At 37.7% G+C, this 14,687-nt stretch overlaps 1 protein-coding gene across 1 annotated transcript in view; it reads left to right on the top strand.

Annotated features, from left to right (window-relative positions):
• SCFD2 (sec1 family domain containing 2) overlaps positions 1–14,687 on the top strand; it is a gene marked incomplete at its 5' end in the record, with an annotated part of 197,228 nt that overhangs the window by 18,832 nt on the left and 163,709 nt on the right. The window lies entirely within an intron of this gene.

The raw sequence follows: 14,687 nt of genomic DNA, 5'->3' as shown, positions 1-14,687 counted from the left end.
TGCAAGAATTTAGGCCAGCAAGTTAGGGAGGGAGGTCAAAGAAGACTACCAAAAAGTGGCCTTGTAAATCAAAAACGTCGAGGAGAGGGAATTCCTGGCATTCCACGGTATCTGGGTTTATTTTCTTACATCTCTCTAATAAGAAAAACACACTTCAGATGTGTTCTTGGTAAATGTTTTCACTTGTCTCATCTATCTCTGCTGCCAAATGTGACCCAAAATATATTGGTTTTACATGCCTTGAGGACATCTATTGGACAACTAACAAGTGCATCTGTAAAAGTGGAGTTGGCCCTCGAATGTAATCCCTGAATGTAGATTCAGTTGTCAGCACTTCATTACTAACTGTTCTTTCACTGGAATAATTTTTATTAAAATAACCTTATGCAATAGCTTTAAAACACAGAACAGAATGCTCTGAAGTAACCTATTATGTTACATGTAGAATTCCCAAGTAATACATATGTTGTAAGGATCAGACTTTGTTTTTAACGTATTTTATTTCCTTTGTCCAAAAACTAAATTAAAATCTCTGACAAGTAACTCTTTAATATACACATTTTAAAGAGCTGCTTGGCAAGAATTTTGATATACCTTTTAGTGTACACAGTCCTACTCAGAAGCTTTCAATTTACTTGATTTGAACAGTAACTCGGTCTGGCATTCTGCATAAGTTGTCCTGCAGCTCACAGGAATGAAACATTTTACAGAACCGTTTTGTTGGACTAAACGGCAGCCAGTTGAAACTCAGACAGGACTAAATGATGGTTTTGAATATTAGAAAGTTTTAAGAAATTATTTGTGTTCACTTTTTTCCTTCGCCCCTGCAGAGCTTGGCCACTGTTAGAGGAGCAAGAGTGAATTTTGGGGTAATGTTGAAGTGATTAAGGTTTGCTTTGTTACAGTGATCAAGAGGTCTGTGGTGTATCTTCGAAGCCTTTCAGCATCAAGCCTTCCCTTTACCTTGTGAAGTACTGTATATCCACATCTGTTAACTGGAAAACAGGGTGGGTGGATCAGGTCACAGTAGGCAATACTTTCAACAGAAAGAATTTCACTTTTCAGTGATTTTTCTTTTGTTTGTCTTGAAGGAAGCAAACCAGCGTTCATCTAGATGGTCAGCTGTTTGTTTCCGGCAGTCCTCCAATTGCTGTGGTGTGCTTCGTTGTTTATATGGATCAGCCTGCCTTTAATTGTTGTCTGAGGTCTAAAGATCAGGTGCTGCTTCTGCTTTTGAATGGTGGTAGACATCTGGAATAACCCATTTAAAAAAAAAAAAATCTACTTGACAGTGACTTCACATGCTATTACAGGCTATGCATCTTACCCTTCTGCAGGAGCCCCTTTGAGAAATCTTTGAAGACTTCCAAATAATTTTTTACTTTGGGGGATTGGTGGGGCAGGAGAAGAAGAGGAAGGAGCACTCCTAGACCTGATCCCATGTTGAGTCAATGCAGAAGAGCTTAGTCCTGAATGCCTGGCAAGAATTGACAACACTACCCTTGATTTGGACCCGGAACTTGTTTTTGCAAGTCCAAGTATGATGCATAGCTATCCACTGGGTGCCCCAGTGCCAACATAATTGTTTAAGAGCTCCTTTTATACTACTGTTTGATTAATGGGAAAGTTTTAGGATAGCAAAATATTCTGTGGCCTGTAATAAAGGTTCTGAAGTAATGTCTGGTGTGAAGCTAATGCAGAAGGGAAAGAATCCTACCATCTGGTTAATGGATGAAAATGATAACAGTATGTATTCTGTATTGTTAAACAGCATAATTAAAAAACTGAACAGATAGGGTTAGAGGAAGGATGGAGATAAAATATTCTGAGGCATGCTGACTGCATCTTAGAGCTAGGACTCTTTGCATGGTTGATAGTTAATTTGCTTTTGTGTTTGTACAGAACATGTTCAAAATCATGTCTCTGTACAAGATGGAGCTTAGTGGGCTTTAATACTTCAAGGATTAGTAAAACCTAAACATCAAGTCAGCCTCTGTCAAAACCAGCCCTCCCTTCCTGAGATGCATCTTCCTTGCTCTCCTCTCTCAGTAATCTGCCAGCTCCTTCTGTTTAGGGTGTCATCAGAAAGGGTTGAAATGATCAAACCTTGTGTTTGATAAGTATGCTTGCTGTAGATCAAAAAGAAGAATCCTTAGAAAAGATTAATAAAATCCCTGTTTTATTGGTACACTTGACTTTCAGTAAAGTTTTTGAGATAATCCAAATTTTGCAAGAGACATGCTGGAATTCATGTATTTTAAGACAACCAGAGGCATTTAGTTCCAGGATAATAATCATGCAAGATTATAACTTCTTGAAGTTGATAAGTAATATGTCATAAAAGGACTTCAGGCAAAGGCAATCTGTTTCTTGTTGGTGCAGTTTCCAGGCATGGCTTCTGTTTCAGGGCTATTCGTATGATTTCTCTTTCACTCATGCTTCAGCCTGGTGAGCAGCCAGAGCTCTGCATGGGTGACTTTTCTTACATCCCTTACCTTCCCAAACCTGCCTTTGTTTCCTCAAGTAACATCGTCCAGCGTTAGCATTATGACACAAAACATATTGCAGTTTGCACAGTAGTGATATAATCGTGTGAAATATCGCTGGGAGTCTGTTTTGTAGAATGTGAATAGAGCTGGCTTCAGAAATGTATTTAGGGAGAGCATGGTCCTTTGCCAGCCATTTCATGCTCGTGCTGTTTCTTTTTCCAGTAGCTCAGCAGGAGTAGCCTAACTTGTTTAGAGGAACTCTCTTCCAGACAAAACATTTGATAGCTGCTGAAGAAATAATCTTGTAGCAGTATCAGCTGCCCTATGAAATTGCAAAGCTAAATCTGTTTGCTTAATGACTCCCAGTATATGTGCATTAGTGTTATATTTAAATTTAAATTTTCCAAAGTGAATGGGAACTTCGGTGTACTAGTCAGTGATGCAATTCAGAGTTGTAATAATTTTGTAATTTGCAGTCAAAAAGGTGTTATGGAATTAAGCACTTGTTCTCATTTTCACAGGGTGGTTTGGAGAAGATGAAGAGTCCTGATCTAAGCAGTTTCTCCCTGCAATATCAGCCTCTTCTGCTCACTGAGTTTATTTTACAGATTTCAATTTACTGCACTGGGATGCCACAGCACACGTAGGGGACGATTTATATTTTCCCTCTGATGTTACAAATAGAGATCTGGTTTATCTGCACATTACAGATGTGTTAGTGTTGGCACAGGTCATCTGCAGAAAGGTAACTATGTAAGAGGTAAGTTAGTCCAGGAGTTGAAGAGATTTTGCTTGATGGTTGGTCCACAAACAAACCCTTCTTGATCTTGAGACCTGTTGTATTTGTAGGGCTTTTGTGTGTACTCAGTGCTGCTTGTCACAAGCTTATACATGTAACGCATCGGTGCTATAGCTTAACAACAACAATCAAGACTTAGGGGGTTTGTGTTGCTTGTGGCAGAGGTAAGATACTTAGACAATACTACAGTTTTTGGGGTATATTTTTATTCCACCTGTGGAAAGTTTGATGAATATTTTTCTACTCGTTTTGTTCTGATTACATGGCATTTTCTAGAAAGCCACAGTTAGTAAATACAAAAGGAATTACCAGTCATTCTGTAAATCCTCCAAATTAAATTCTGGCTCAATATGAAGTGTATGTTCTTATCTCTTCTATTAATAAGAAAAAAGAAAAATGGTAGTTTAAGGAAACTGCCTTAATGATTCACAGCGTATAATCTAGTTGAATACTCCATATTATATTGCTTCCTTATGGTTGACCTTGAGGTTTACAGTTTCAAGTGGATATTAATGATCTTGGGAATAGCTAAAATAAACAGAACACAAAGGTGATGAGAACCCATAGCTCCCCAGACTATTCGCTGGACTGTGTGGTTTTATTTTTAACACAGGAAAATGCTGTATTGGCGGTATATAATCAGATGAAACATCGTAAAAATGCTGTCGAAAGGATTATTGAATCTGACTGTATCAGTTCATTTTTATATATATATATATATATATATATATATAATTCTATGCAAAAAAGCTCTGAATGTTTTTAAAGAAATGTTTCACTAAGCAACTGTTCTAATATTAAGCTGATACAGAAATTCTGTATTACTAGTCTATATAAATAGAAGAGGATTTATAAATTAATTTTCTTTTCAGATACTCTGTGTGTGCACATGCCTTTGTGCTTACTTTTTTTGTAGTAAAATATAGTCCATGGATTATTTTTCTGCTATCTTGAATTATTTTTCTATTTTGTTTTAATGTACACTGGTGTCATTGGTTTACACTATTACTCTTTGATACTGGAAGTGGCTATGAGTCGACTTGCATTACTTTTCAATAACATCATTCCACATGCAGCTGCATTGTCTCATATATGTAGTTATTACCAAGTGAAGTTGTTCTATGTCATGGATGCTGAAGTGTATGTTAAACTTTTTGGCTTTCTGAAGCCAAAAAACTACTTGTATGTATCACAACATATATATATGTGTGTGTGTGTGTGTGTGTGTATATATATATATATATATATATATATATTAAAAAAAACCCATCTATATTTAGATCAACATGAAACAGAACTGTGGTTAAGATGCTTGTCCTTACAAGTTTACATGATGCTTGGATCAAGGGAATGTTTGATAAAACTTAAGATGGTGGGTTTGGCAAGTGATGAACCTCCTTCAGATGGTGGTTGGCCACAGTCATAAGACTTGTGTACATATTCTATTTTATAAATATGACCATCTGTAAAGTAGATATATGAATGAGCCAGAAGAGTTAAGTTTCCTCTTTTATTTTTTTATTTAAAAAAAAAAAAAAAAAGAGATCAAAATGTACAATGTTTTTTTACCATTCACTTTTGTTGGGAGGATTTCTTCCCCTATTTTAATCAATTCTTGATGTGAACTGAATCCTTGCCAACTTTCTAATAATTGATTCTTAAATTTTATTGTAATTTAGTTCACCTGTGGGACTAAAAATATGTCAGATTTTAAGAGTCTGATTTACTGTCTATTATCTGTGAAGGAGGGGAAAGGAATTCAGCCCCAAACAAAGAGCTATAGGTAAACAAAGCTGTTGTGGAGCAGTTTGGGGTTGCTGTGTTGGTTGTGTTTATAAGAATCTCCTGAATTGTTTGGTTTTAAGTTCTCTCATGCTCCACTGATAACAGAGAGCATATTTCTTGCTGGTCTGGAGTATAGTGGTCATGGTTTTATTGGAACACAATAGTTTATATGAAGCATGGTGGTTTTGTAACTTAAAATTATGATGTTGTTTTAAAAGCTGTTTTGAGATAATTCTTTCACAATTCTTGTCTGTCTGAAATGAGCTCGTGATTTTGTGTATACTCAGCGTTTTTTTTGACTTTTGCTACTATGTCCGTGAAAATCCTGTCCCATACTTCATATGCTTTGTAAGATGATCTAAAACTTGTTCTCTCATGATGCTCAGTAACAAATTCAAAGAATGCTTTCCCGTTCCTGTTGGCCTTATTCATTGGTTGTGTCTGCTGAATCTTATTTTCTCTTCTTTTAATGGTAATTAACAGCCTGCTTTATCATCCTGCATCTGAAAATGATTGCAAAGTTTAATGTAACTTGACTGGGTGTACAGCATTGTGCTGAAGTGTTGATATCTCTAGATATGCCTTTATGAAGCTACATATAATAGCTTGCATATCATAACTGTTCCCTCTCTTATTGCAGTGTTTTAATCAACTTTCCCTAGTGCACTGGACAGTGTACCTTTTATTTGTGAGCTGGAGCTTTCAAAGAGTAACGCCTGTTCTCTGCCTGTTAGCTTTGTGCCCACACTGAGTCAGCTCTGTGTGGAATCAGTAATGAAAGAAAACTTGGGCTGTATCCTGCTGAGCTGCCTGGCTGTCCCTCCTGGCGGCCGAGGACTAGGCAGAGCAAGTTCTCTGCTTTCCAGTTTGGTTTGCAAAGTGATCCTGCCTGCTGGGTTAGTATTACTAGCACAGGGGGATCCATGCAAAGGTAAAAATAGGAGAGAGGAGGCAAAATATTACAGAATTTTTGACTTCTAGGGGTAAATCCTGTCTTTTTATGACCAAGTATACTGTATTAGTCCAGTAAATACTGTATATTCTTGGTATGTTGAACCTGTATATTGAACAACATATAGTGAACTGACCAATAAACTCCTGATAAAAATGTGTTACTTCTAAAGTTATTACTTACAAATATTTCAGGTAGTCCACAGGAGAATCTATTATAAAACACTGTGGCTGATCATCAGCTCCTGTTTTTGCTCATAATGCTTTAGACTTGCTGGCTGCAAGCTGATCTGCAACACCTTGAGTATTGCACAACTGCTTTTAAAATGCCTGTCAGCTTCTGTTTTATCTGTCTACTGTTTAAAAGAAGTATTTTAAAATAAATTGGTGGCAAAAGGCTATTAAGAATCTAGTCTGTCAATTAATTTTATTTTATGTATCTTTAGATTGAGATTTTTATTTTTAAACTAAAAATTTATGCTGCCTGTCTTTCAGAAAACTAATCTAATTGTATAACTTGGTAATTAAGTTTGCTAACATCTAATAAATAATAATTTAGTCATATAGGACTATATGACCTATACAAAACAGTACAGAAACATTTATATACTAGGAAATACTCCTAGTTTGGATGTAGTAATCAGCAAAGTATATCACACAAGCAAGGCCTCTAGTTTTCTTTTTGGGAAAGTTCGGTAGTTTACAGACCTAACAATATAGAAAATCCTCTTATGTGACTCTTCCTGTTGTAGGACTTGATTTATTTTTTGCTCAAATATCTTGTGAAGTACTGAAATAGCTTCTGAACTTTGCAGTGCACCTTAACTGACGGACTAATTTCTCATAACTTTTGCCATCAATTTTTGTAGTGTGATTATTGCTTTAAAATTGCTGTTTGCAGTGTAGAAAAATCCAAATCTCAAAACCATATACATTGTTCAGGCAAAAAAGTTGGTGTTTTACCAGCACTCCCTATGACCTTTAGCGAATCAATGGTTTTATCAATCAAATTATGTTAGTATGAGTTAATTAATTAACTTGATCTTGATGTGACACAGCCTTCCTGGAGTATACACAGAAAGGAGGGAGAGGAAAGAAGGGTCTGTATAAACACCACATGCAAAGGCTGAAGCTATCAGCCTGCCATTAGTCCTTTATCTAAGAGGCTTTTGGCATATAAATCAAACAATAACCTCTCTGTTTTGACTCGGTGCCAAAGTACACAGCCACAGTTGAGTCTAGAGCAGATTACAGCAACAGAGTGGTTTGAGGGCTTGGAGTGAAACTGGGAAATAACTGTTAAATTATTCAGGAACACATTTATGATGTTTAATGTTAGCTGTCGGACTTTTTTTTTAGTACCATTTGCATGTTCTAATCACAAAAACCAATACATGGAGGGCATTTTAACACACATATAAGTAAGGATGTGAGAAAAATGTTCTAAGTTGAATAGCTGTGAAGAGCTTGCTTTTTAAAAGTTTTGTGTATTTTGCCATGTTGCGGTATTTTTACTAATCTGTGTTGAGGGTGGTAATACCCAACGCTTCTTCTACAGTTTGCAAGCACAATACCAAGATGACATTAGCTTTCTGTTTACCTTTTTTTTCTAAGTTCAAAATAGTTCAAGTTCCTACTATCTATGAGGTGCTTTTAATTAGGCTAGGCAGATTTGCCAACCATATAAAATGTCTAATAGCAGAATTATAGTCCACTGCTAAGAGCCATTTTAAAACTTAAAAAAGTTGTCATTTTACTTTCTTAGAAATAGAAAGTGTTAGTTCCGTCTGGGGATGTGCAATTTATATTTATCTGAAAATAAAGATTTTGAGGGGTTTGTGGGTTTTTTTTGTAGAAAGTATTGCTGCATCTTTAGTTGAACACATGTTGGCTAGCCCATCAGGTACACGTGATAAGGATGTGCGCAAATACACAGCAATGCTAGAGACTGAAGTCCTGGAAATACTGATAGCTGTTTCTAATTAGAAAATTTTTGATAAATTATATTAGAAACATTTGGTCACTTTCAGAAGGGTGAAATGAAGAGCAGCTTCTTTTTCTGCGTTGGATTGTGTCTGGGGAGTGTGGCAGTGCGGAGGTCAGCTCTTCCCATCCCCATGGCTTTCCCTATGTCATTCCTGTGGTGCAAAGCAGAGGCTGTTCTTCATGTTGCTGTTTCTTTTTTCCAGTGGAGGCTGCTGTGTGTGGAGTGGGGTGCAGTCAGCGACTTGTCTGTCCCTACCAGTTGTCAGGCTGGTGCATGTGTCTAGGAATCATAGAACGGTTTGGATTGGAAGGCACCTTAAAGACCATGTAGTTCCAAACCCCCTGCCACGGGCAGGGACACCTTCCACTAGACCAGGTTGATCAAAGCCCCGTCTAACCTGGCCCTGGATGCTGCCAGGGAAGGGGCAGCCACAGTCTCTCTGGGCAATCTGTTCCAGTGTCTCACCACCCTCACAGTGAAGAATTTCTTCCTTATATCTAGCCTAAACCTATCCTCTTCCAGTTAAAACTGTTACCCCTTGTCCTGTCCTTACACTCCCTGATCAGGATTCTCTCCCCACCTTTCCTGTAACCCCCTTTAAGTACTGGAAGGCCACTATAAGGTCTCCCCAGAGCCTTCTCTTCTCCAGGCTGAACAACCCCAACTCTCTTAGCCTGTTCTCATAAGGGAGGTGCTCCAGCCCCCTGATCATCTTTGTGGCCTTCCCTGGACCTGCTTGAGCAGTTCCACATCTTTCTTATGCTGGGGGCTCCAGAGCTGGATGCAGTAATCCAGGTGGGGTCTTCCGAGTATATCCAGCATAGCCTTGGTGCAGCCTCCACTCTTTCTGAAACAGCAGAGGAATTGGAGGAGGAGGGATGTCTCTTGATATGTGGCCTGTCACTTCAGTCTCATAGCCAAATCATTAAATTTTATCGGAGCCTTATGCTTCTCTTAGGTTTCTTGGTATTTGAATGACATATTGCCAGCAAGGGCTTTATCCTTTGTAGTAATGATCTTCACCCTGGTGGTGTTTTTTTAAGTGCTGTGCACTTAGTGTGGATGTTGCATCGTCTTTAAACCAGTGTGAGTTATTGCAAAGGGTATGTTGGCAGCACACTTAATTTTTTTTTTTAGCAGTTGTTCCATTTTGGGCAGCTTTGTGGTATTAATGAAACTCTAACGTAATCTTTACTGAATTTTTTCTTCCTCCCTTCCTCATGTGAAAATATACAGGCACAGCTGAGCTGCAAAGCTGTATAGACATAAGGTGAAAGTTTTGCTGATACAATAACCACAGAATCTCTTATGTTGAGACTATCACAATTTTCCTTCTGTTTTTTTTTTAATCTGTAAAAGTACAAACATGAGTCCTCCTTTGTTAGGCTGAAATGTAATTTCAGCTGGTTAAGTTTTGAAGCCCACTCACTGTTGTTTTCTGTCACTTATTCAGAGCCTCTGTCAGCAAGTTCCTCTTTGAAATCCTGTGTCCTTTGCCGGGTGTAGAAATAACCACATTTGTTTATTCTTCCTCCTTAAACATCTTGCTTGTGTTATGTCCTCCACCTGGTTACTTGCTGTTTCTGATGTAGGCTGTGCTTTCACCTGACCCCAAGCAGTTAAAAAACAAACCAAAAATGTACAAAGTCATCTTTTTCTTTCTTGATTTGGGCTACAGGAGATGTGGGAAGGAAACTGGATGTAGATACTGACTTTTCAATTTGGCTTTTGAAAAGGCTAAAGAGATGCTTGACCCATTTTTCAGTAAGCCTGGGGACATGGCAAGGGTTGCGTGTAACTGAAAGTAGTTTGTTATGCTGGTGTTTTATAAGGAGAAAACGGGATGACCTGAATTTGTCCTGTTAGGCAAAGCAGTCCAGGCAAAAATCCAGTAATAGATAATGTACATATAAATTTTATTCTCTTTGACTGGAAATCAGATCATATTAAAATAATTTGCAATAGCTTGACAGAGACTGCAGATATGGCTGATAATTTTGGTGATTATGGTATGCTGCTTGGACAATTGTTTTCATTTCGTTGATTATACATGCCGACTGATGAAATGCATTTCTAAACTAATGTTATAAATGCTAAGGGGATTAAGAATGGCCTATTGGTAGAGCTGAAAAGATAATCATAAATGGTGAACACTTAGTCATTGAGTGGATGTATTTTCTAGTATGGGCTTACTGCTTCTTGACCTTTTACTCTTGCATTAGTGACCTGGAAGACCATATTTTAATAATTTATCAGTAATATACAAGACCTGGAGCAGTAAGAGAAGTAGGTATCTTTCTATACTAATGGTGTGAAGCAAGAAGGATATAATTTCAGCCAAGTCTAAAATTGTGGTGTTGTGCATTGGACTCCCCCAGGGTAATGTGTCACTAGGTTTCTGTCTTTGCTTTTAGGTTTGCATATATTCTGAGAGTTTGTTCTCCATTGATAAGTGAGTGCTTGATTTCACCTATCTACTTCCAGCTTGGTAATAGCACATCCCAGTGCCACCAGCCTCCTCTGTTCTCCCGAGATGAATTCTAAATGAGTAGTTTTGAGACTAAGCCTACAGATGATCACAGACAGGGGCAACTTCTGTCTCTCAGTCAACCTTGGCAGTATCATCCTTGCAGGACTTGACCAGATCAAGAGAATAAGTTACAATTATTTTAATAGATTCAAGATTAGTCATTTGATTGTCAACATGTAAATGTCTAGATCAGGCAGATCAGTTCAGGGATCTGAGCTGTGTTTAAAAATTACTAACTTTTTTCTTTCTAAGTGCACAGTTCCACACGGAACATGTTGCCACAGCTGAGAGGGGTGCCATGGGTATGAGAACAAGTTCCCCCACAGTGAGTGTTGCTGAAGCTAGCATGCCATCACCAAAAGAGCTGCTTACCAAACTGCACCTTTAATTCTGCTCAAGGCTTTGTGGCTTTTTCACCCTGGCATCTTGCTACCAGTGAACAGCAGATTTCATTGTGCAGTCCTTCCTTTGGGTATTGCAAATTTGGGAAGCAATCTAGTTAGCCGCTTCACAGCTAACTTGTTCTATTCTTGATTTTTATTTTTTTTTTTTGTCTCACCTGTCTTTAATTAAAGAAAGAGTGTCTCTGGAGGTTGCAAATCAAGCTGCTTGGAACCGCCCGCAGCTAACTTTGGTCAGCATAGAACATCCTAGTCTTTCTGACCTTCTCATCAGCACTGGTTTCCTGACACTATTGTCAGCTGATGTCTCATTTTAGGATTCCTATAAACTATGTGTCTGATGATTTGGTCCTTTTTCCCTCTTTGTCTTATGATTTATCTTTGCGAACTGGCATGAAAATACCAGAAGTAGGGAAGCTGTATCTTTTAGGTGTGTCCATTTCTCCTTCTCCCTTTATAACCTTTTTTGTTGTTTTAAAGCCCAAATTATATGCAGTTAAATTTTAATTAGTTTTGGAACAGAAAATGGCACATTAAAAAACCATAACATTTATGCATGTGGGGAAGGGAGAAATTAGTGATTGTTGGGTGTCTGTCAAAAGACTTGCTTTATGTATATCGAATGGCATAGCTGTGTCTAACAGTGCTTTTCAAAGACTTCAGCCTTATCTCTGGACATAACATAATGCTTTTGTTTAATAAACTTCTAATATGTCTACCAGATAACTGCTACACTTGCTTTTATTATATTCTGTTTTCTGAGATGGCTGGTTGATTAGGTACTATGACTGTAATAATAAAAGGAAGGCGCTGGGTATCAAAACCTGTGAGCAAAACTTAAAGCTTGTTGATGAAACTGGCTAATGGCAGAAGCCCATGCTCTGTCAGGCTTGCCATGCCCTGCAAAACATTTTTAATAGAGATGCATAGAAGTGTGCACTGTAATATTTACCTACTGCTGTGACATTTATTTTGAAGGGTGGTTTTTGAGTTCCTGATCTGTATTTCAGTGTAACTGTAAAGATTTTTTTTTTCCTTAGGCAAAACAATATGATTTAGACAATATCTTTAAAGGTTTTGTAATGGATAAAACTTTTTTTTTAAAAATCTTCTTAGTTTCACAAAACTACTTTCAGAGTGCAGTGGTTTACTACGTAACATTTAAAATCAATAAATAATCCTTGGGAAGTCAAGGAATGCAAGAGAAAGGAGAAATTTGGATTGTAGTACTGGATCCCATACAAATCAGTGATTACAGCACCAGTGTCATCAGATTAGGGCTTATGGACCAAAGCAGAGGAACTGCAGATGGGAAAAAGAGGAGGGGAAGGGCACCATGACAAGAGCTGGAAGGCAGTTGCAGACAAATGTCTCACCAAAAGGGGAAGATAAGATAATTTTGTTTCCGAGTGTTAGAAACCTCTAAAAGGAAAATGTTGTGGTAACTTCTCTGATCAGGCAAGAGGCAACACCAGAGCCCTGTACTGTGTCCTACTGACTCATTCCCAGCAGCCATTCCTGTCTTGTCATTGATGAAGTTAGAAGATGGGCAGCTGTTCAAAGCAAAAGCCCTTGTCTGAAGGTGTAATAGAGGGGGAGCAGGAAATGTGTTTTCAGCAGAAAACATACAAGTATTTTTGCTGCTCTTTTCCCCTATTGAATTTCAAAAAAAAAAAAATGACTAAACACGGGAACTATTGCTTTCTGTGGATTGACCTAGTCAGTTGGCTATGTATGAGAGCTATAAATATATATTGATTTAATCCTGTTTAGATATTGTTCTGTATATGATACCTAAACCACTAGGTATTCAGCAAAGCAGTGGGAAGAAAAATGTCTACAGAAACTCAGTGGATTACACAGTGATCCAAGAATACAGGAGTGTGGTTGACCCACATTTGCTTTTGGGCTGTACCACAGTTGTTTTGCTTTTTGCTATTTTTAGTGTGCTAAAGCAACCCTCAGGGATCATGCGAACTTAGGTCCTTGAGATTAAAGAAAACCTACTGTAGCTAAAGGAGAAAGAAAGTTTACAAAGCAAAAAGCAAACACACCCCGCCCCCCCATTTTTTTAGTGCATTAGTATGACTTGTTCTTACTTTTTTTTCCCGTTACTATTTATATAAATATTGTTATATATTTATATATGGTATATTAGATATTTAAAGACTATTTTAAATTTATAATTAATATTTATAAATAATTAGTCTGATATTTTTGAGGGGTTTTATTGTTTAAACTAGGAGCAAGTAGAAGTACCAGTTGAAGCAGGGACTTTGTAGCAATTTTGCAAGTATAGTATATGTTGCTTTCAAAGACCTTGCAGTCTAAATTGACAGGACTGATCAACACATAGTGTGGAAGGGGGGAGAGCAGTAAGCAAGGACAACAGGTAGAAAAATGGTGCAACATTATCATGCACATTCTGACTTTTACTGAATTCTATAGAAGTTTTTGGGATGAATTTTCCACATTCTACTATTTGCTAAATATCTTTATGAAGTATAGAAGTGAGAAAGATGAGACTACAAAAACCTGTGCAAAATTTGGGAGACACTTATTTTAGCTTCCTTTTTGTTGTTTGTTTTCCTCTCTTTTAAAGTCTTAGCTTCTGGTGTCTGTGTTGATGTGAGACACTCTGCTTATATTTAGGGTGATGAAGAGAATTGGGAAAATGAGAACAGGTTAAAATCTTAGAAAACAGAAGCTTGACTTTTCTTCCAAATAGGAAAAAATATCTTTTAAAATGAATTAATAGGAAAAATAGGAAATAATAGGAAAAAATATCTTTTTCGTATGATTTTAGGCCTGATTCCTGATTTCTATAGGTTTGAATTTGGAACTGCTTCTTCAGGAGGGGTTTAGTGGTGGGCAAAGTGGTGGTCTTTTGAAATCCATTCCTCAGGCAAAATTGTAGATGACAGTGAGACATACCCTGTGAATGTGATGTGAACAGAATCAGTAGGCTGCATTTAAAAGTGATGTTGTGTGGATAGAACTAAATTCATAATAGAGTAGATAGTCTGCAAAAATAGCATATCCAAGGATCCATAACCTAAGGGAGACTGTGTTGAAGCATCTAGTTGCTTTGGAAATCTTTCTTATTTCTTGCTCTATCATATGTTATAAATCGTTGTGCATTTTCTTGTGAGGAGTCCCCTTGGAGCTGCTGCCCATGAACAGCGTGCAGCATCAGCACTCAGATCACAGTTGGCGATGGAGTAGAGGGAGCTGTGCAGCTGCCCTGGCTGATCTGGGATGTGCTGCTTCCATGACTGGAGGAAAGTCGAGTTGCACTGTGTGAAAGAGAAATGGAAAGACTGTGTCAGGTCATCTGATTTTTCCTTTCTTAAAGCATGGCAATAAGATGAAATTTGCTCTTCCTGTTCATTTGTTGTTTGTTCAGAAGCAGGGTAGCTCAACTTTCTTCACATGGTCCTTCCACCGACTTAGACTTTGACAGAGGACGTGGGTTCCTGGGATGACAGGAGTGGGGCTTGGTGATTCTCTTATCTGGTTTAGGAGATAATACAGCTTTGCTAAATACAGCCCTGCTGTTGCAGCAGAGCATAAGCACAGCTGCTTTGTAACGGGTATCAAATGAATTGTTCTGTTTTTTTATTTTCTGTGAAATAAAGCTTGTTTTAGCATGTTTATAAGCATGTTGTAAATGACATCGAAACGTATTTAGGAGTTCAAATGTCTCCTGAGGGAAAACCAGAGGGAAGGTATTTCTTAAAAAAAA

This window comes from Athene cunicularia (genome assembly GCF_003259725.1).
Source record: "Athene cunicularia isolate RWA chromosome 4 unlocalized genomic scaffold, athCun1 chr4_part1, whole genome shotgun sequence".
NCBI lineage: Eukaryota > Metazoa > Chordata > Aves > Strigiformes > Strigidae > Athene > Athene cunicularia.
Note: the sequence above shows the minus strand (reverse complement) of the source record. Positions and strands in the feature narration are given on the sequence as shown.